The sequence below is a fragment of the Lemur catta genome, chromosome 11 (assembly GCF_020740605.2).
Source record: "Lemur catta isolate mLemCat1 chromosome 11, mLemCat1.pri, whole genome shotgun sequence".
Classification (NCBI taxonomy): domain Eukaryota; kingdom Metazoa; phylum Chordata; class Mammalia; order Primates; family Lemuridae; genus Lemur; species Lemur catta.
Genome location: NC_059138.1, coordinates 78,145,421 through 78,168,575, shown reverse-complemented (window position 1 = coordinate 78,168,575; position 23,155 = coordinate 78,145,421). Strand labels below are relative to the sequence as shown.

At 36.4% G+C, this 23,155-nt stretch overlaps 1 protein-coding gene and 1 non-coding gene across 3 annotated transcripts in view; both read left to right on the top strand.

The window, feature by feature from the left end:
* The window catches only part of NT5C3A (5'-nucleotidase, cytosolic IIIA), a 57,932-nt gene that overhangs the window by 12,160 nt on the left and 22,617 nt on the right, over nt 1–23,155 (top strand). The window lies entirely within an intron of this gene.
* On the top strand, nt 1,598–1,741 carry LOC123647797. Its single transcript, XR_006738339.1, has one exon. It is a non-coding gene; the product is annotated as a U4 spliceosomal RNA (small nuclear RNA).

Genomic DNA, 23,155 nt, shown 5'->3' with positions numbered 1-23,155 from the left:
TGATAAGCCTAATTACTACATTAATCAAAAATAAATAAGAATTAGGCCAGGTATGGTGGCTCACACCTGTAATCCTAGCACTTTGGGAGGCTGAGGTGGGAGGATCTCTTGAGGCTGGGCATTTGAGACCAGCCTGGGCAATAGCAAGACCCTGTCTCAGCAAAAATATGAAAAAATAGCAGGGAGTAGTAGTGGCCTGCACCTGGGAGGTTGGGCCAGGAGAGTCGCTTGAACCCAGGAGTTTGAGGTTGCAGTGAGTTATGATTATCAGCACTCTAGCCTGGGTGACCGTGAAACCCTATCTCCAAATAAATAAACAAATAAAAATTATACTTGGAAGGAAGAGACTAAACCTCACACTTATAGACAATGTAATGCAGACAATTGTCTGCCTAGAAAATCCTAAGGAACAAATAAAAAACCTGTTAGAATTAATAAGTTCATTAAGGTCACCAGAAACAAGATTAAAATACAAAAATCTATGGCATTCTGATATACCAGCAAAAAACCAAATTCCAGCAAATTGGAAAATGGAATAGAAAAAGAATCCTGTTCACAGTAGCAACCAGGAATAGAAAAACAGTAAAGGATTTTAAACCCTTGCCTTTAATGAAACAAGACATATATATACGTGAGAAGTTAAATAGCTGAGTAAGACAGTACTCGAGAATGTATATAAGGCAGTAAGCCCTGTGGAAATTCATCCATTCAACAATTATTTGCATGTCCTTTGTATGCCAGCACTTAAGAAAACACAAAAATTTCTGTCCTTATGGGTGGTGGGGTTGGGGATGATCAGAAAAGAACTAATAGTGAAGTTGAAAGAAGTAGGACTTGAGCAGGGCCATAAGGTTAAATGAAATTCAAGGAAATAAAGACATGACATTTGGCAAAATTCTGCCATTAAAAAAAAAGAAGAGGAAAAAAAGACATGACAAAGTTTTGAGGTACTTGATAAAATGAGCAAAGCCTTAGAAGTATATAATGAAGGGGGTGGACAATGAGTAGGCAAATGCAATTGGAACAAAAGATGCTTGTTACCTCTTAAGGGATGGTAGGAGACAAGGTTTGAATGCAGATTGGAGTCAAATTTGAGAGAACTTTTAATACCATGTTCTAAGTTCTTATATATAAATGGGAAATTGCTCATTGAAAGTAGCATTTATAAATTCTACTTGACTGGACATGGAGATAGAATAAGGATCAAAGATGAGTCCAAAAATTCTCGTCCTCTCAGAGTGACAAGATATGATTGACAGAAACAAACGAGGAGGGAGAGCCAATTTTGTAGGGAAGAGGAGTCTGTTTTCAGCCATATTGAGTTTCGGGTGATGGCATGAAACAGAAAATGTCCCTCAACCATTTAGACACAGGTAAGTATGCTTGGGATAAATGGAAAAGAGAATTTGGAGTCACTTATATATGCAAGTTAAAATGTGTTGTGAAGAGAGATGCCCTGAAACCCAAGGACTAAATTTTGCAGAAAATTCTGTTAAGGAGATAGAGAAAAGAATTAAAGGAAGAAGCATGGTTTTAGGAGTTTTAGAATAGCAGGTAGCTTTACAAAGCCCAATGGGAAGAATTAAAAGTGAATATCAGCTTTGTGCAGTGGCAGTATCGTAACCAATGAGGTTTATCCAAGGAGTGATTATTGCTAATTGAAAACTTTTCCCAATACCTTACCATGACGACTTGCAATATAGTTGGCATGGGCGATTTTCGACAGTTCCTACAGACTGAATAATGCGGTTTAAGTAAAAAAAAAAATTGAATCTCAAATTGCGAGGAAACATGAGATTTAGTGAATCAGAAATTTAGTAAAGTGAATTTAGTAGGGTAGCTAATGTAGGCCAATCATTTGAGAAATTTGTTGGTAAAAGTAATGAACTGGGGGGCAATAATAAGAGAAAATCAGAATCAAGCAAAGGGTTTTTGTGATTTTTGGGTTTTTTTCAAAAGAAAAGATTGAAAATGTTAGAAAAAGGTCTGATCTTCATGATTTATACAAAATGTAATTTGCGGCTGGGCATGGTGGCTCACCCTTGTAATCCTAGTCCTCTGGGAGGCATGGTGGGAGGATCACTTGAGCTGCTTGGGGGTTCAAGACCAGCCTGAGCAAGAGCGAGACCCCATCTCTACTAAAAATAGAAAAATTAGCGAGGCGGCATGGCACAGGCCTGTAGTCCCAGCTACTCAGGAGGCTGAGGCAGGAGGATGGCTTGAGCCCAGGAGTTTAAGTTTGCTGTGAGCTAGGCTGACGCCTCAGATACACTCAGGGCAACAGAGTGAGACTCTGTCCCAAAAAAAAAAAAAAAAAAGCAATTTGGATAATAGGTATTCTCAATTGCAATTGTGTCTTAATTACCATTCATTGAAAAAATTGCAGTTTTTAAGAACATAATATATGAAATCATACAGTGATAATGCTTCTAGCATCATTTAAGATTTTTTTCCTTAAGGCATTCTGCTCTGAGTGAATAGAATATTTACTTTGAATTAGCCTTATAATATCCCTCTGGTGGCATTCAACATGGCAGTGATGTTTTGGGAAAAGCTTTACTTCTAGTTTCAGAAATGGCCAAGAAAACAGTGAGATTTGGCATATTCACATTTTTGCTTTACATTACAGAAATAGAATAATCATATTTAAAGACATTAGTGACTGAAAGGGTAAAAAATAGTAACAAGGTATGATCATAGTTGATATTTTATTGCTTAAAAATCTTGCCATATTATGATCATGGATGCTAATACTGGCAAATTGGTTTGTGTTTGGGATAGAGGCACATTCATTGATGTAATGGCAAATTTTACAAATGCTTAACCAACATTTCAAAATCTATTGTATGAACCGTAACATTTTGAACCACAGATAGTAAACATTCTGTATAGAGAAAATTTTTGCTTAGGGTTTTTTAAAATTTTTTTTTATTATTTAAGAGACAAGGTCTTGCTGTGTTGCCCAGGCTGCAGTGCAGTGGCTGTTCACAAGCACGATCATAACACTGCAGGCCGGTCTTGGTGGCTCACGCCTGCAGTCCTAGCACTCTGAGAGGCCGAGGCAGGAGGATTGCTTGAGCTCAAAAGTTCGAGACTAGCCTGAGAAAGAGTGAGACCCCCATCTCTACAAAACAGAAAGGAAGGAAAAAAAAAACCCTGCTGGACATTGCAGCACACCTGTAGTCAGTCCCAGCTACCTGGGAGGCTGAAGCAGAAGGATCGCTTAGAGCCCAGGAGTTGGAGATTGCAGTGAGCTACATTGACGCTGCTGCATTCTATCCAATGTGACAGACTGAGAGTCTGTCTCAACAATAACAACAAAAAAGGCAACTGAACACCCCACCTCACAAGCTCCCCCGCTTCAAAACACACACACACACACACACACACACACACACACACACACACACACACACACACACACACACACACTGCAGCCTCGAGCTTCTTTTGTCAATTGATGCTCCTGTCTCAGCCTCCAGAGTCACTGGGACTGCAGGTGCATGCCACTGTACCTGGCTATGCTTAATTCTTTATATGAAGTAATGAAAGGGTCAAAATAGAATAAACTCGTGACTGAAGATGTATTGAGGTATTAAATTTGCTTCAAAATTAATTTTAGGAACTGTTTTGAAATGTTTTTTCAAAATGATTTTTTAAATCATTAAATCATCAAAATTTCTTTTTTAAAATTATTTTATTTCCACGTTTATTAATTCTGAGCCAGTTGTAGAGCAAGCTTAATCCTGTTTTTGTTTTTTGTTTTTGAGATAGAGTCTTGCTCTGTTGCCTAGGCTAGAGTGCCATAGTGTTAGCCTAGCTCACAGCAACCTTGAGTTCCTGGGCTCAAGTGATCCTCCTGCCTCAGTGTCCTAAGTAGCTGGGACTACAGGCACACACCACTGTGTCTGGCTAATTTTTTCTGTTTTTTAGTAGAGATGGAGTCTTGCTCTTGCTCAGGCTGGTCTCCTGAGCTCAAGCGATCCTCCCTCAGCCTCCCAGGGTGCTAGGATTACAGGTGTGAGCCACCACGCCCAACCCAATGTTAATCCTTGACACAAATGATTTCCTGTATTTGAAACCTTATACATCTTAGCCAAATTCATTGTTTTATCTAGCAAGTTGTGTGTACTTTTCTACCCACTGAACAATGATGGACTTAAAGCTAGGGTATTTCATTTTTTTATTTTATAGCTCAGAATTTATTTGATGAAATTCTAGTAATTAGATTTTTTAAAAAATGTGTTTTAGAAACCTTGGATCTTTTGATTTAGGTAAAAGATACTTTGTGATTTTTATTCTCAAGGTGAGATCACTGTTGTGGTTTTTGGGGAATGGCAGGATATAGGTAATTTCTGCTTTTTTTGCAGACCTTCCATTTTCTTTATTCATTGTGATTTTTGAGTGGCAACATGTATTAGGTTAAAAACTTATAAATTTTCATATACTCAAAGCTGATGCATATGTGTATGGCCACTTCTATAGATTCAGATGAAAAAGGCATTATTCAATTAACATGCATTATTCATTTAACAAACATTTGTTGAGTATTTACTGTGTGTTATAAGCACTTTTGGAGTATATAGGTGAATAAAACACAATCCCAGACCTCAAAGAGTTTACAGCATAGGATAGGAGATAGATAGCAGTACATAAGTAAAGCAATCATAATAATAATGGTTAGTATTTATCGAGTATTTATTTAATATGTTGCCAAAACCTAGGCCTATGCTTTATATGCCGATCTCATTTACTCTTCATATCAGTTCTGTAAGATAGGTACAGTTAGTACCACAGCCCACTCTACCAACCCCCCTCCATTTTACAGAAATAGAGATGAGACTTCAAGAGTTTAACACATTAACTGCCATGTGAGTTGTATTTAACTCAGGCTAGTTTTGAGCCTGGGGCTTTGTGAAACAAAACCTTGAAGTTGGTTCATGAAAATTTTACTTTTTTTTTTTTAATTTTTGTTTCTTCCCACCCAACCCCAAAATTTTACTTGTTGATATTCTTTTTTTTTTTTTTTTTTGAGACAGAGTCTTGCTCTGTCACCTGAGCTAGAGTGCTGTGACATCAGCCTAACTCACAGCAACCTCAAACTCCTGGGCTCAAGCAATCCTCCTGCCTCAGCCTCTTGAGTAGCCATGACTACAGGCATGTACCATCACGCCTGGCTAATTTTTTTTTCTACTTTTTAGTAGAGACAGGATCTCACTCTTGCTCAGGCTGTTCTTGAAGTCCTGAGCTCGAGTAATCCTCCTGCCTCTGCCTTCCAGAGTGCTAGGATTACAGGCCTGAGCCACCGTGCCTGGCCCTTGTTGATGTTCTTGTTACCATTAATATTGACAAATTCATTCTAAAAACATGGATTAAATGAATAGAAGTCAATAAATTTTGTTTTTCATTAAATTTTTCATTAGAAAGGATTGTTTTGCTTTTGAGGTTTTTATTCTATTTTTGTGATAAAACACCATGGCCCCAAGGAAAAATTTTTTCTTTCTAGCGTGGCATTCAATTTGTTAAGCAACTGGAACTTGCCCATGTCACTCAGCTAGTAAGAAGGAAAGCTGCTGCTGCTCCACTGAATCTGGTTTCAGATTCAAACTAGGTCTCTTTAACTCCAGAGCCAATGCTGTTATCCATGAAGCTCAATAGAAACATGCAGAAACTGTTGGAAAACACAAAGAAGGGAGCACTAATTCTGCATAAAATATATGTCATGTTGCAAAATTGTAGTGGCAGTTAAGCAGAGCCCTCAAACATTAGTTTAACAGGAACAAGGAGAGGAGGCATTTTATTTTATTTATTTCAGCATATTACGGGGGTACAAATATTTAGGTTACATATATTGCCCTTGCCCCACCTGAGTCAGAGCTTCAAGCATGTCCATCCCCTAGATGGTGCACACTGCGTTGATTAGGTGTGTATCTATGCATTCCCTCCTCCCCTCTCCCATGAGAAGAGACATTTTAGGCAGAAGGAATAGCATGAGTAACGGCACCAGGGACAAGTAGTATTGTGGCTACACCATAAAAGGATGTATTAATATATTTGGGAAGAAAAGATAATGAATGTGGATCAAGAAACCAAATTGTAAGGAAATTTTTAAAAGCCATTCTAAAGAGTTTGCTCTTTATTTTGTAGGCAAGGAGCCATCAAAAGTTTCTAAACAGGATAGTTACATGATCAAAACTATGTTATCTTTAGACATGGTAGATTGGAATGGGAGAGCCCGGAAAGAAGGAAGTTATTTAAGGGGATATTGGCAGTATTCCTTGTGAAAGATGATTAGGGACCTTAAACTGTGCCACACTAGCAATAGGGATGGAAATAAGGGATCAAGAGATAAACATTTCAGAGATAAAATCACAAGACTTTGTGGTAGCATGAACTATAGGGTCACTTTGAATTTAGCCTTTCTCATTTATCAAGCCATGTGACCTTGAGCAAGTTACTTAACCTCTATGAGTCTCCAATTACTCATCTATTAATTGGGAGATAGTAATAGTACCTATTTCATAGTTGTAGAGGTTAAATGAGATAAAGAAGTGTCTAGGACATAATTGCTATCTTTGAGAGCCTATTATTTATGATCATTAAATAAAAGGATTAATTACAGAGAAGAATAACTTAAAAGTTTCCAGGTAAATACTGATCCTAGTTATGTTATTAGAAAAGTGAGAAAGTAGGGCAGGTTTGAAGAGCAGCCAAAAGGCAGGGAAAACGTGGAATAATTTCACTTTAAGTCATATTAAACTTGAGATGATCAAGGACTGGCGAAATAGAAACATCCATGAGTTAGTTAATATAAGTAAAGTGCTTAGAAAAGTGCCTGGCCCATAGTAACCAATATATACACTACCTATTGTTATTATTAGCAATAGCAACTGAAAATGTAAGGCTGGAGCTCTGGAGATAAATTGGGGCTAGAAATATCTTCCCAAATGTCTAATCTCTCAACAGTAATAGTGGGGATGGATACGGTTTTTCATCTATAGTTTTATAGCAAGAAAAAAAGATAAAATGACAATGTCAATATTTAGGGGGTGTTCAGTGAAGAAAGCAGAAAGCTGTTAGAGATGGAATAACAGGAAATGTTTCCAAAAGAGGGGCAGAATCAGCTGTGTCAGTCTGCACTGAGGTCAGAAGTTGGACTGAAAGGCTATTGTAGCAGTGGGTTGAGCAGCCACTGGAAAAACAATGAAGTGAAGAAAACCAGAGAGTGACTATTGAGTAGAAGAAATAGTTGTGCTGAGAATGGTGTTTTGTTTTGTTTGTTTTTCAATGGTTGGCACATGAGCATGTTTGTGGGCAGAGGAGCAGTGAAAAACAAATGATTAAAGGTAAGAGAAGCCAGGTGCATTGGTGGACGCCTGTAGTCCCAGCTACTTGGGAGGCTGAGGTGGCACGATCACTTGAGTCCAGGAGTTCGAGACCAGCCTGGGCAACATAGCAAGAACTTGTCTCAAAAAAAAAAAAAAAAAAAGTACATAAATAAAATTTAAAAATGGAGAAAGGGGGAGAAGACGCAAGGGGTAGACAACACAGATGGACAGGTGCTGTTTGAAAGGAATATAGAACATTTTTCTCTCGCTTGCTCTTTATCTTTGGAAGAGTGTACTAATATTGAGTTATAGTTACTTATTCTGCATATTCTTATCTACATTATATCTTATTATTTACAGCCTTGCATTAGTTGCTTCAACCTACTTTATTCTATACTTCTATCCAGTTGATGTTTTTTCCTCTTAAAAGGCATCTTTCCAAATTTTACATACCAACTGCTTTTCTAATTTTGCCTGTAATACCAGAATATATTCTAATTCTTTTTATTTATTTATATATTTTCCTTAACTCCCTATTCATAGAATAATTCTATTTTTATCAGCAAATTTCTTATTTTTCTCTAATAGAAAACTGTCCAAAAAAGATGAGATGGCTTAATCTTATTCACTTTTTCTCATATCCTTTATTATAAATTCTCCCAAAGTAGGAGAATCTATCCAGTGAAGTAAAGTGCAAACACAACACCAGCACAAATGTGTAGTCTTAAGCTTATCCCCTAAAGAGCAATAAGGAGGTTAAGAAATCATTTGGACAGCAGGAAGGAGGAGATAGACCTGTCATTAGAACTTCCCCAACCAGTTAAAAATTGTCATTTCTAATTTAAACATATCTCAACTATTTATGGCTTTGTTGTGAACATCAACTATTACTCCTTAAATAGCTGGTGCTGTTTTTTGTATGGTGTGTTTCTTTCCAGGAAATAAACTTCTAACAAAAACTTCTTTCCTTCCTGTACTTTAAGAAAATATCAGATGTTCTCTGGGTACTATACTGAGTGAGTCGAAAGCCCACTATTGAGTCCATATTTTAAAAAGGGAGAGGGAGAAAAACCCAAGATTAAACAGCTGCTTTTGTGAATCAGCACTATCATGTAGACTTTTTTTTTTTTTTTTGAGATAAGGTCTCTCTATTTCCCAGCCTGGAGTGCGGTGGCTATTCATAGGTATGATCATAACGAACTGCATTCTCGAACTCCTGGCCTCAAAGGATCCTCCTGCCTCAGCCTCTCAAGTAGACTACAGGCGAGTGCCACCACACCTGGCTCATGTTGTCTACATTTTACCTGTTTTGAATTCTTGATTTCTTTTGTAAAACATTTTCTCTGAACTGCTTGCATTTCCTGAAGATCTTTCAAATTTAGCAATTTACACAATGTCTTATATAGTTCATTGTTACATATACTCTTTGAGGGTCTGCCTGGGTACTTTTCTTTTGTCTTTCTTTTTTGTTAGTTGCACTTGACTAAGAGAAACAGAGACCCAAAAACAGTGGCTTCAATAAACAATAGTTTTTATTTTTCTAATGGAATGAGAAGTCCAAAAAGCAGGCAGTTGCTTGTGTTAATTAGGGGTATAAGGATATCAAGGAACAGGTCTTTGAAATTTCCTTGGCTTTTCCCATGGTCAGGAAATGATTGTTGCAGTTATGGCCAACATGTCCATGTTCCAGACAGTAGAAAGTAGGAGGCGGGGAAGAGGATACCTAATTCAGTCAAGCACAATTTTCTGCTTACATACCATTGGAGAGAACAGTGTCATATGGCCACCCAAATGCAAGTGTAGCTGAGGAATTGTTTTTTTGGTTCAGCACAGTGCCACCCTCCAACAAAATTGAGATTTTATTATGAAGAGAGAATAGGAGAGTCCATTAATTAAGTACTTAGTAATATACCAGTAGAGAACACAAATTCAGAATAGCTGTTATCTTTTCTTCACCCCAAGAGTAAAGATATATTCATTCACCCCTGAAATATCTAGATTTTAAGTAGCTCTTGAGACATAGCCACTTCCTTCATACATTCTAGTGAGATTTAGAAGCTAGTCTCCCAATTATGTGTCACAACTAGCTTCAAAGCTATAGACGTAACAGTACTCTAAGAATGAGCATCTCTAATCTGAAAATCTGAAGTCCAAAATACTCCAAAATCTGAAACTTTTTGAACACCTGATGTAAAACCACGTGGGTGGCTAAGATACTAATACCCTTGCTTTCTGATGATTCAATAATGTACACAAAGTTTGTTTTGTGCACAAAGTTTTATTTTATTTTTAAATTTATTTTATTATTTTTTTTATTATTATTTTTTTTCTGTTTGAGACAGGATATTGCTCTGTCACCCCTGGGTAGAATGCAGTGGCATCGTCATAGCTCACTGCAGCCTCAGACCCCTGGTCTCAAGCAATCTTCCTGTCTTAGCCTCCTGAGTAGCTGGGACTACAGGCACGTGCCATGATGCCCAGCAAATTTTTCTGTTATTAGTAGAAATGGGATCTTGCCCTTGCTCAGGCTGGCCTTGGACTCCTGAGCTCAACAATCCTCCCACCTCAGCCTCCCAGAGTGCTAGTATTACAGGTCTGAGCCACTGCGACCGGCTGCACAAAATTATTTTAAATATTGTATGAAATTACTTTCAGGCTATGTGTGTATGGTGGATATAAATAACGGGATTTCATGTTGAGACGTGGGTCCCCTCGCTAAGACAATCTCATTGGAATACATATACATATATTCCCAAATCCGAAAAAAATCCAAATCTAAAACACTTCTCATCCCAAGCAGTTTGAGTAAGGCATTCTCAACCTGAATATGGTTGTGAAAAGATACTAACAAAAGGCTGTGTGGAGTTCAAAGAATTAGGAGATAAGATTGAGTAATGATTCACGGTGGTGGTGGTATTTGAGGGGTAACGATCATGACTGGTCCAGTTTGAATAAAATATATTGTATAATAAGGGAAATACATTAAACTCACAACATTGTCAAAAGATATACGCAAGATCATATCGAATCTCCAAATTTGCAAATATGGAAATGTTTGTACCAGGCATGTAACTTTGTCCTTTCAAATCACACTTGTCACATGTTTCCTGTGTTTTATCCTCGTGCCACAAGTTAACCACATTTTCAACTTAAAAGTTTCATCTCTTATCTAGTGAGCCATTTTTATAGTAGCTAGAAATAGTTACTTCCTGAAACTTTTAGTTTTACAGATTTTTTTCTTACTCGTTTTGTTGTGAATTTATTTATGTAACAGATGGAGCCACCTTTGAACTGGATACTTATATTTTAAATTTATCCAAAAATTATTTTCTGGCTTAAGCCATCATATCTTTAGATCCTTTTACTTTCTTTAGATTACCAACACTAATCATCAGTTGGGGATGAGGGGTGGACATTTTTCCCCATGATACAGCGACTTTTTACAACCTAGTTAAGGCTTATAAGAGCTGGTTTCATAAACCATGACAACTAGAGAGAAGGATGAAGCCTTATTTTGAAATACTGGATCCCATATGCTAGTGTTTTACACCAATTGTTTTCAAAGAATGGCTTCTGATCAGTGGCATCACCCTCTTCCAAGAAACTGATTATATATGCAAATTACCTAGCCCCACCCTAGACAAACTGAATTATAAACTTTGTTGGAGTCCCACAATCTGTTTTAACAAGCCCTCTAGGTTATTCAGATGCATACTGAAGTTTGAGAACAATCTAGATTCTTACCCCGGCAAGGTACAAATTTTACATGTAACAAAATTTCCTGGTTACTTGCTCACAGATATAATTGGGGCTACCAATTACTGTTTAAATTGGGCATGGTGGTTCATGCCTGTAATCCCAGCACTTTGGGAGGTCAAGGATCACTTTAAGCCAGGAGTTGGAGACCAACCTGGGCAAGATAACTAGACCCAGTTTCTATAAAAGATTTTAAAAAATTAGCCAGGCATGGTGGCATGTGTCTATAGTTCCAACTACTTGGGAGGCTCAGGCAGGAGGATATCTTGAGCTCAGGGGTTCAAGCTTACAGTGAGCTATGATCATGCCACTGCTCTCCAACTAACTTGGGCACAGAGGGAGAGTCTGTCTCTTAAAAAAAAAAAAATCAAAAATCAAAATTCTTAGATAAGTGACCACAAGCAAAATAGCTAGAGTTTCCCCTGCCCCCACCCCCTTTTTTTTTTGAGACAGTGTCTTGCTCTGTTGCCTGGACTAGAGTGCAGTGGCATCATCATAGCTTACTCACTGCAACCTCAAACTCCTGGACTCAAGCAATCCTCCTGCCTCAGCCATCCAAGAAGCTGCGACTACAGGCTAGTGCCTCCGTGCCTGCATAATTTTTGCATTTTTTGTGGAGATGGGGTCTCTATGTTGCTCAGGCAGGCAACAAGATTTTTAAAAGTGAATATAAACACTGTATCAAGTGAAAATAGCTATCAGGTGAAAATGGCCTTGAAAACCTTTGTTAGTGAACAAAATTCTTCAGCTTGCTGGAAGAAAAAAAATCCTCCAATATGAAAAAACTAACTTTCCAACATTGTCTACAAATAGAAATGTCTATAGCAAACCCCAATTTCTCGTGAACTTCTAATATAAAATTAAAGATCTATTTCAACTGACAAAATAACAAAGGCAATGCTTAAATTCTCCTTGTTTCTCGTGCTCTGTCAATTTTTTTGTGTCTTCCAACTACATGTTTTTGGGAAAGACTTGATTTCCCAAGACAGGATCCATTGAATTGACAAGGGAAGTTACAAAAAATACTATTAAATATATAAGTGAAGGCCAGCACAGTGGCTCACACCTATAATCCCAGCACTTTGGGAGGCCAAGGTAGGATGATTGCTGGGGGCCAGAAGTTTAAGATCAGCCTGGGCAAGAGCGAGACCCCATCTCTACAAAAAATAGAAAAATTAGCTACTTTACTTGGGAGGCTGAGGGAGAAGGATCACTGGAGCCCAGGAACTTGAGGTTGCTGTGAGCTATGATGAAGCCACTGTATCCTAGCCCAGGCAGCAGAGCAAGACCTGTCTCTAAAAAAAAGTGTGTTGGGACCACATTGTAGAATATCTTTATTATCAGTATAAGATATTAATAATTAATTTGCTAAAGACTCTTTGAGTGCATTTTGGTTTTTTTTTTTTTAAAGACTAATCAAGTGCAGTAGTAAGAAGTGGGAAAGAGAAGAACAAGGAGATTGATCTATAACTGTGAATAATCACTTGAGATAACTCACTACCTTCAGACCAGCCAGAGTGTGTTTTTTTATTTTTATTTTTTTGTACAGACAGGGTCTTGTGTTGCCGTTGCCCAGGCTGGTCTCCAACTCCTAGCCTCAGGTGATGGTCTTGCCTTGGCCTCCCAAAGTGCTGGGATTATAAGCCTGAGCTACTATGCCCTGCTGAGAGTGCATTCTTTTTATTTCTTCCACAGCAGTCATCCTAGAGTGGAATGCATTTTAGTATGATTAAACTGGTAGCTGAGCATATACTTAATTAGCATTACTATAATCTGGAAGTGGGAAGCAGGAATTAAAACAAGTCTAGGTTAAAAATAATGAAGTCTTAAAGTGTTATGGGAGCAATAGAAAGAGGAAGACAGAAAAGAGGTGGATTGAAGAGGTGAAATCTATAGGACCTTATAATTTTTGCAGTGTTTTGGATTATCCTGAATTTTCATAGTAGTTTGAATGTTCCCCATATGATTTTAGGTTAAGTCATTTCCATATTTACCTTTTTTGTTTGCTTTTAAAATAAATCAGGCATCACATTTAGTTATTAAATTGAGATACAGATAAAGAATCTTAAATTCTATTTTAGTCTTTATTCTTTTTTAAATTAGAAGTTGTAATTTATATCTTCAGTTTAACAACTTATTTGACATGTAATATCATAAACCTTACCTGATAGGTTTATTCTCCCCTTCAAAACAGCAGGCAGGGACCAGGTGCGGTGGATCCCTCCTGTAACCCTAGCACTCTGGGAGGCTGAGGTGGGAGGATCGCTTGAGGTCAGGAGTTTGAGGTTGCAGTGAGCTATGATGACACCACAGCACTCAACCTGGAGTGACAGAGTAAGACTCTGTCTACAAACAAACAAAAAAACAGCTGGCAGGGAAATCTATACAATTCAATATTTCTGTCAGCAGGTGGCAGACTTCACTCCTCCCCCTCCCTCTCTCCCTCCCCCCCCCCCCTCTCTCTCTCTCTCTCTCTCTCTCTCCCCCTCTCCTCCTCCCCCTCTCCTCCTCCCCCTCTCCTCCATCCCCCTCTCCCTCCCTCTCTCCCCCACCTTCCTCCCTCTCCCTCTCTGCCTCTCTCTCTCTTTCTCTCTGCTATGGTACAGTGTTACTTTTCAAAATTACCTTTCTTGTTTTATGCACTTTTATGTTAACTCTCATAGTTGCTTAAACCGTTGATCTATATAATTTAAACCAAGTTTTTGACGATTTTTTGCCATTGTAGACTTAAATGCCATTTTGTCAATTTTTTTCATATGTATTGTTAATCTTCCTCATTTTCAGGGTCCTAGCAGATTACAAAGTAGTTTAGCAGTTAATTAAAATGTTGCTTAATTTGTTTGCCAAGTTCCTTCTTGTAAGTAGGTGGAAGTAGATAGTGGGTGCCTGCAAGATCCTTCCTGCCTCCATTCTATCTCCTCCACCACTGCTGTGTCATGGCACAGCCTTATCATTTACCTTACCTCAAATACCCTGCCATTTGGGCTTAAGGTTGGTGACAAGATTCAGAATACCATAGTCAAACAATTAACACATTCTTATACAGTCTTCCCTATGAACAAAGTTCAATTTGTCAGTCTATTTCAGTTTCTCTTCCCAACTGTCAGGGTTCTAAGGGAATGAGTCATTAGGTTGATTTTGATAAAGGGAGACAGGAAAAGTTGAGAACGCAAGCATTTTATATAGCATAGTGAAATGTTGCAAAATAGAAACTCATTGAAGTTAGTTTAGGAAGAAAAGGAGGCTTCACTAGGACTAGAACTAGAAAGCAATTAGAAACTGATTGCCCTTTGGGTTAGTTTGCCACTGTATCATCATCCTGTAACTAGGAAAGGAGCTGAAAGTACATCATACATATTTACTTAATCCTTAAAACACAGTCCAGCTGGTAGTTGTTGTTGTAATTTTCTGTTAACTTGCTTAGGAACTAGCTAATGAGTAGTAGAGTCAGCATTCAGTATGATTCTGGGTCTCTCTGAAGCTTTTGGGTAAAGTTACCCCATGTGGGTAATTTAAGTAGGTGTAAATGTGTTGTTGATCTTTAAAATTTTTATGTCCTTCCAAGCTAGATAAATAGAAGAAAGATTCTATTTTGTGTACAACCATGTTTTTATATAACTATATCAGATTTTGTCACATGTTCCTAATTTTGATAGGATAGAATTATGGATCTAGTGTTCCATAATTATTATTCTGTAATTCTGTGTGTTCTTGTAAGTATTGTGGCTTATCTAGTAATGATAGTATCTTCTTTAACAAGTGATGTAATCTGTGGTTTGAACAATAGACAATCTTGTAAGGGGATGGGATTATGTTTGAGAGTTTAGTAGTTGGCAAATCCTTGGTTCATATCTCATCTTTGCCACATTTTAATGGTTTAGCTTTGGACAAGATACTTGACTTTTCTAAACCTCAATTTCCAATTATCTAGAATGGAGATGATTCACCTAGATACTCTCCTACCCCCTTGTTTCCTTCAGTGTATTATACTAAGGATATGTTTTGTCTTAGTGTTTGTATTTTATTTCACTTGGTGTTTTTAGTTGTATTTGGGAGAATTCCAACACTATATTATTCTAAGTGCCTTCCTAGATTATTAAGATTAAAAAAGAGATGACAACACATAAAGTGGCAAATAGTGCTTACCACATAGTAATTTAATAAATATTTATTCTCTTATTTTCTTTCTTCTGTTAATACAACTAATTTTGCCCAACTTTCTTTTAGACATGATACTCTCTTATAGTAGGTTAAATTAAGTAACACATTTAAAAAATTACCTCTAAACAATATTGCCCTTGAGCCCCCAGATTTGGAGGTAATGGCAGAATGTTTACTTTATCATGCATCTTTCTTAAAGTTTAAAAAGGTATTAGGATATGTCCAGCATTTTGCCAAATTTTGAGCAACAGTTTTTAACCTGAGCACCTAGCACCCTTGAGAAACATGGGCTATTATAGAGAATAAAGCTTCCATATATGTTTTACTCACTTTTGAATCCCCTTTAGTACACTTACACAAGAGCAGATCAGGTAGCTCACTACAGATTTCAAAAAATTAACTCATGGATTTTTAATCATGTGACTTAGCTTAAAGGAAGTTTTAATAATTAAGGACTCTTGAGTACTGAATTATCCAGTTTTTTGTAAGGAATTTGTTCATTTGAAATTATTTACCTATTTTATTTTCCATTGATTCCTTTTTTATATCATATAATATGTTGATACAAAAATTAGTGAATCTAGATGAGCAAAAAAGGTAATCTATAATTTTTGCCACCTAAAAACTCGCTATTTTAGTAAGTGTACTTCCTTTCTTTTTCTGTGCACATAATTATTAAGTATAGTTTTTTCTCAAATGTAGTCATACTGTAACATTGTTTTTAACAAGATTATTCACTTACCTTTATTCCTTGATAATAAATTTATACTTATATTTTAATGACTATATTACTTTATGCTGTTGTATTGCATAGATATCATAATTTTATTTTAAAAACTTTTTATTGATGCATAATATTTGTACATATTTATGGGGTACATGTGATATTTTGACACATACATGGAATGTGTAATGATCAAATCAGGGTATTTTAGAATATCCATCACATCACCTCGAACATTTATTATTTGTGTTGAGAACATTTCAAATCTTCTCTTCTAGCTACTTTGAAATATATTGTTGTTTATTATAGTCACTCTGCTGTGCTATTGCACACTATAACTTATGCCTTCTATTTGTTTATGTTTGTACCCATGAACCTAGTTTTGTTTGTCCCCCCTCCCCTTCCCACCCCTCCCAGCCTCTGGTAACTATTCTATTCTACCTCTATAAGATCAGCTTTTTATAAGCTCCCACATGTGAGTGAGAAAATACCTGTGTATCATAATTTATTTAACCAGTTCTTTATCATTGAACATTCAGATTGTTTTCCATTTTTCATTATGATAAATAATGGACCAGTGGACATCTTTGTAGTGTCTGTGCATGTCCATGATTATTTGTTTACATGGATTTACTGGGTCAAAGGGCACGTTGAAATGTAAGGCTTCTTAATGTGCTGCCAGATTGCCCTCCAGAAAGGTTGTACCAATTTACATTTCCACCAGCAGTGTATTTGCAAGTGCCTATTTCCCTATTTTCATAGCAGCTGATATCATTTTTTTCATCTCTGCCAAATGGTATTTTTTAAATATATTTCTGTTTGTAGTTGAACTTTAAAAAATAATTGGCTGTTTAGTTTTTTCTGAATGTCTAGGTTTTTTTGACTTGCAAGGACTTTTTATATAAAAAGATTTTAACCATGTGAGAGTATGTTGGTGATAAGTTTTTCCAAGTTTTTTGTTTCACTTTAATTTTGAGCAGCCTGCATGCCTCCTTTTCAAGCTTAAACTTTAAATGTCTTCTTTAAACCAATGTATTAAGTCTGTAGAATGTCTACAGAGCTTCATTTGCATTTGACTCCTCATTTACACATTATGACTTTAGTCTATAGTCAGAGTAGGAGAAAATATCATACTGTTTAATTAGTTTGTGTGTGTATATATATATATATATTTTTTTTTTTTTTTTTTTTTTTTTTTTTTTTTTGAGACAGAGTCTCACTGTGTTGCCTGGACTAGAGTGCCATGGCATCAGCCTCGCTCACAGCAACCTCAAACCCCTAAACCCCTAGGCTCAAGCAATCCTCCTGCCTCAGCCTCCCGAGTAGCTGGGACTACAGGCATGCGCCACCATGCCCAGCTAATTTTTTTCTATATATTTGTAGTTGTCCAGTTAATTTCTTTGTATTTTTAGTAGAGACAGGGTCTTGCTCTTGCTCAGGCTGGTTTCGAACTCCTGAGCTCAAAGGATCCGCCTGCCTTAGCCTCCCAGAGTGCCAGGATTACAGGCGTGAGCCACGGCACCTGGCCTAGTTTGTGTATCTTACTAATTAGTTTACCCTCCCAGCCATAGAATGAAGAGGCTACTATATAGAAAAAATAAGGTAGGATTTGGCCCAATAGATTATTTTCATTTTACCTTCATAAACATGACTTAATATATGTCATGTCCATCCATATCTTCCAAAGATGTAGTAGAATTACTACATATACATCAGTGTACACTTACACTTGTACTTGCATTTTGCAACATGTAACTTTTAAAAAATAATCTTTTTTGTTTTCTTCTTGGTATAAGACTAAGGTATTCTTTATAGAATATTTAGAAAATACCAGAGTATGAAGAAGATACAATCCCTATAATTCTATCATTCCTCTGTGATGACTGTTAATTGATTCTTGGAATATATTTGATCTGGTCCTGTTAGATAATTATTTTTCATATTATTGAATGTAGTTTATTACTAATTTAAGACTTTTTTATCTATATTGACATGTGGAATTAGGAATGTTTCCCCTTTTTATGCTATCTCTGACAGGTTTTTGTTTCAGGGTTTTATAGTAGTTAGCTTCACAAGTGGAATTGGATAGCTTCACATCTTTTTATGTGTTGTTAAAAAGTTTATTTAGCATGGGAACTTTAAAAGTTTGAAAGAACTCTGCAGGAGAAAACCTGACCATAAAGCTTTTTGAAAGCCTTTCTCTGACAAAACTTATTTTTATAGGTTTTATTCTGATGAGTACACATTCCACTGTTGAATGTAGTATGTGTTATCAAAACTTTTCTCAGGTTAAACTGAGTAGTCTGATTTACTATCTTAAGTTTATTAATATTCAAGGAAGTTTCCTAAGGGCTATATTTTGTGGTTTCTTCTATTTATAGACTTTTAAAACTCAAGTTCTCACCTACTGATCCTTCATATGATTTCAAATAACTTTGTTACTACTTACTAATATTAGTTTATAAATTTGAATCTCAAAATAATTTGCTTCATTGTTTTCTTACTTTAGTAGTTACTTAATGTGTTTATCTGGCACAGCAAGAAGGGAGGATAGTAAGTAAAGTGTCATTTTGTATTCTTCATTTAGATGTACTAGATATAATGTACCAATAATAAAAGCTTAAATTGTGTAACCTTTTTGCTATTTTTAACATAACCTATAACAAAATAGCAATCCTAAACAATACTGTGTCTTTTCAGTGGACAGAATAGCAACTGTGTGATATGGAAGGAGTCCAAAATTAAAACAGAAAGTTTTTCATCTTGTTCCATTTCAAGCACAGAGACCCAGCTATAATAAAATGCAAACAACTTCAGTGCTAAGCATGGGGAAATATTGAAACATAGGGCATTTGAAAGGAGAGCTAGGAAAGACTCCTTTTGTTTACATCCTATTTTCTTGAATCTGACCTACCTATCGCAACATAAATGTCATTTCCTCTAAAACGAATTTAAACTACAGAATTTAAAGCTTTTTAAGTAAGAAAGTTAAAAAGATATAGTCCCTATTCAAGAACTTCACTTGAGTTTCTGAAAATTAATGTAGATTTTTGCAAAGTTTTTAAGAAATACAATGGGATGGGAAACAGGTTTTTCTTAGTTTGCATGTATGTATGTCAGTAAATTTATAAATGCAGCAGTCAGCTTCACATACAGTCACCTACTAGGATAAGTTTTTGCAGTGATTTTAAATGATAAAAAACTTAGTCTGGGCATGGTGGTACATGCCTGTACTCCCAGCTACTCAGAAGGCTGAAGCGGGAGGATCACTTGAGCCCAGGAGTGCTGGGATGTAGTACGGTATACCCATAGAGTATCCACACTAAATTTGGCATCAGTATGGTGACTTCCTGGGAGCAGGGCACCACCAGGTTGCCTGAGGAGGGTTGAACGGGCTCAGGTAGGAACAGAGCAGGTCAGAACTCTGGTACTGATCAATAGTAGGATTGTGCCTGTAAATAGCCACTACATTCCAGCCTGGGCAACGTTGGGAGACCGAATGTCTTTATTAAAAAAACAAACAAAAAAAAACTGATGCCATGTCTGTTTCTGGTCCTTATTTACACATTTTAAGCCATATTCATATAAACATCTATAGTACCTTGTTTCAGTTCTGTTTTGTACGGTCATCACAGTATTGAAGTCAGTTCACGTTGTCTTCTTCAGGGAAGTTTGGAGAGAAGTCAAATACCTAGACTGATGTTTTGCATGTTTAAAAAAAATCATCTTTGTGTTTACATCATGCAGCAATTAGCAGGAACAAGTTTTGTAAGAGTCAGTATGGAGACTATGACATCTCACCACCTCCTGAATTGTCTTCCTTCTATGGCTTCATTGTTTTGCTTGGAATAACTTCCTAGGGTGTCAGTCAAATTCATATTTGAGTTTAAAAATACATTCCTTGTTGGGATGATAATTGGAGTATGGTAACCAAACCATGAGTTAGTTGGTAAGTCTTAGATTGGATAGTTGAGAAGTAACTATGCATACTACAGGATGGTGGGATTATGATGTGATTTCTTTAATGCAGTATCTTTATTCTCTTTACTTCTTTTTTCCAATATTAAAGACCAAAAGAAAAAAAAATCAGTGTTCTTAGGTTTAAATTGATAGATTTGATTTTTTTGTGGGCTTTATTATTTATTAGTTTGCAGTTTCTGAGGAACTTTTTGATGGCAAAATATGAAGTGATAATTCTTAGTTTTTCAAGTTGATTGAATAAAAGCTAAAAGTTCTTAACTAGTTACTCAGAAATACTAACGGATATTCTTTTCTCCATTGATAAAGACATGCAGTTTCAGTGTTGTAAGGAAAGAAAAATAATCTTCCAAAAATTTGAGTCCTGTATGAGAAATTCTCTGCTTTTGGCATTAGGAAGGGTCGGAGTGATTGTTTCTATGTCAATGAGTAAAGAAACTCCAAGGGAACAGGGCCCAGTCATTGTGTACAGAGATGAAAGTCCATTGTGTTGTTAAAAAAACCTGTCTTTACTACTTCTTACTTCAAGATCCTTTCAGTCCTTTCTCCAAAAAAAAGTACCCTATATCTGTTTGAAACAAAATTCAGTGTCTTTGTTTCAGTGCATTGCTTGTATCCTTTTTCCTTTCCTATAGCACATTTTCAAAACATTTGTAGACGTCTCAAACCCTCTCATTTAAACGTTATGTGTATATTATTGCCTACAGACAGCATGATAAAGCTTTTTTTTTAAACAAAGAAGAGTGTTCCAACTCTTATACGTAAGTCATATCAGTAATAAGTGACTTATTAACTCCCTTATCTATTAAAAAGGGAAAGTATTATCTTTCTCTTAAGATTATACTGATTAAATTAGAATGTACAAAAGGGGTCACCATAAGCTTCAAGGACTCTGACAGAGTAAGAAAGTGTTAATGGTAGGTAGATAGTGAGGGATTCCAGGACTCCCAGGGACAAAAGTGGGTGCCGTTGAGGTTCACTGCCCCCCAAGAGGGCTTTCAGAGAGACTCATGGGAGATCTGCATGCACAGTAAGAATCAGGTCATATAAATCCCAGCTGTCCAATCAAAGTGGTTCCATGGTAACATTTGAACCCCAAGGGAGGTTCCAATCCAGACACTATAAAACAAGACCCAGACCATAACCAAGCCCGCTTTTCTCTCTTTTGCTACAACAGTGGGTCCGGATGTCATCTGTGGCGTATGTATCTTGCTCTGTAAACCTTTATCTTGCTCTTGCTCTGTAATCCTATCTTTCTCTCCTCCATAAACCTCATTTTCATGCTTGCCTTACTTTGGTGTGTCTGGTCATTCTTCGGCCATGATCACACAGAGAACTGACATTTCAGACTGCAACTCAACATTAGTACCTTCTCAACGGACACCGTACCCCACCCCTACTGCATACACACAGTTACTGGGTGGAATTAAAAGGATGAAGAAGTCCCTTATAGGCAGGAAGTGACACCCATATTCCCTCTCTTATCTGCTCTCCTTAGTGTCAGACCAGCAGGACAGGTACACACAGCAGAGCTAAAACCACCTACCCTTAGAGACTCCTCTTGATATGATACTAGCCATCTTTCTTTTCATGCCATAAAGTGTTTTGTTTTAGAGTACAGTAAGCTGGCTGAATTTTTTGCTTCTCTTTCTACTTTGGAAACATTGTTCCAAACCATCCATATGATGTTGACAGGCTTTTTAATTTTCTTTTCTGACTATGGACATAATTTGTGCTACTTTTATAACATTTTTAACACCATTTTTATTTCCCAAGGAACTCATTTATTTTATAAAACTCAGGATGTAAAAATAGCCCCTTAATTCTGTTACTGATACTGTTTTATGTATTCTATTTTAGACTTTCCTATCTTTATATAAAGATTTTTCCTCCCCAGATAGACTCTCAGTGTAGATACTCATAACTTTTTTCACTCAGTAGTAGACCATGTATGTTTCAGTGTGTCTGTAAATACTTATCTCATGGAGCAGTACTGTCCAGTGATTTGCAAGCATGGATTCTGGAGTTAGAGCTGAGTTTGAATCCATTTCTGCCACTTATCAGCTATAAGGCATAATTTACTCACCAGTAAAATTAGGATAATAATAGCACAAACCTTCTAGGGTTGTTATAAGTATTGTATGAGACAAGGAATTGTCAAGTGTTTAGAAGTGTCAGGTACATAGTAAATGCACAATACATTTTAGCTATTCATAAGAATCATTTTTAAGAGCAGCATAACTTTATATTTTATGTGTATATCACAATTTATTCACCTCTCCCATATTGGTAAACATTTAGGTATTGGGCATTTAGGTTGTTTCCACTTTCTCACCATTATAAAACAAATCTGCAGTGTATATCCTTGCAACTAAATTTTTGTGTGCTGCCTTATTTCCTTAGGATAAATTACTGGACAAAAAATTGCTGTGTGAAAGGAAATGTATATTCCTAAGGCTTTTAATAGTATTTCTAAATAGCTTCCTGAAAAGTTTGTGGAACTATAATTCCAACATTCTTTGTTGTTGAAGATGGTCTATCTATGAGTCATCTTTCAAAGTGATATATTTAAAATTCCTATCATTGCTAACTATAGTAGTATATTAAAGGACAATTAAGTCATCATTTTTGTACATAATACAGAAATATTTTCAAAATGGAACACCTTTGCTGCCCGTGAGCCTCTCTTACTAATTAGATATAATAGGTTTTCCTCTTAGAGGAATGTTTGTTATGAATCTTCTCATCTTATTAAAATAATATAGCAGCACCAAAAGTTTCATGTTTAGTAGATGCCACATTTGGATAATTTGTTAGTGACATTTTTAAAAGGCAATTTTTAGATTTTTGTTTGTTTTTAGTAGAAAATGATACTTCACAAAGTTTGATTACTAAAATATTGCCTGGGCTAGATTTCTCTGGGGACAGTAGAAAGTTGATATAAAAATTTATTTACATAAGTGTAGTTTAGGCATTTTCCTACTGATAAAGCTTCCCAGAGCCCACAGCTTCTTATCTCTCAGTTCCTGACACATGTTATTAGCATATTGCTACTCTACTGCTCAGGTTAAAACAAGACTGGTTCTCCTTAAAACCAATAAAAATACTTTCTTCACAACCGTTTGAGTGCTTTTATTTCTAACAGGAAAGGAACATTTTTTTCAACTTTTTCAAATTAGTAATTAATTTTTATCTTCAGATTTTATGG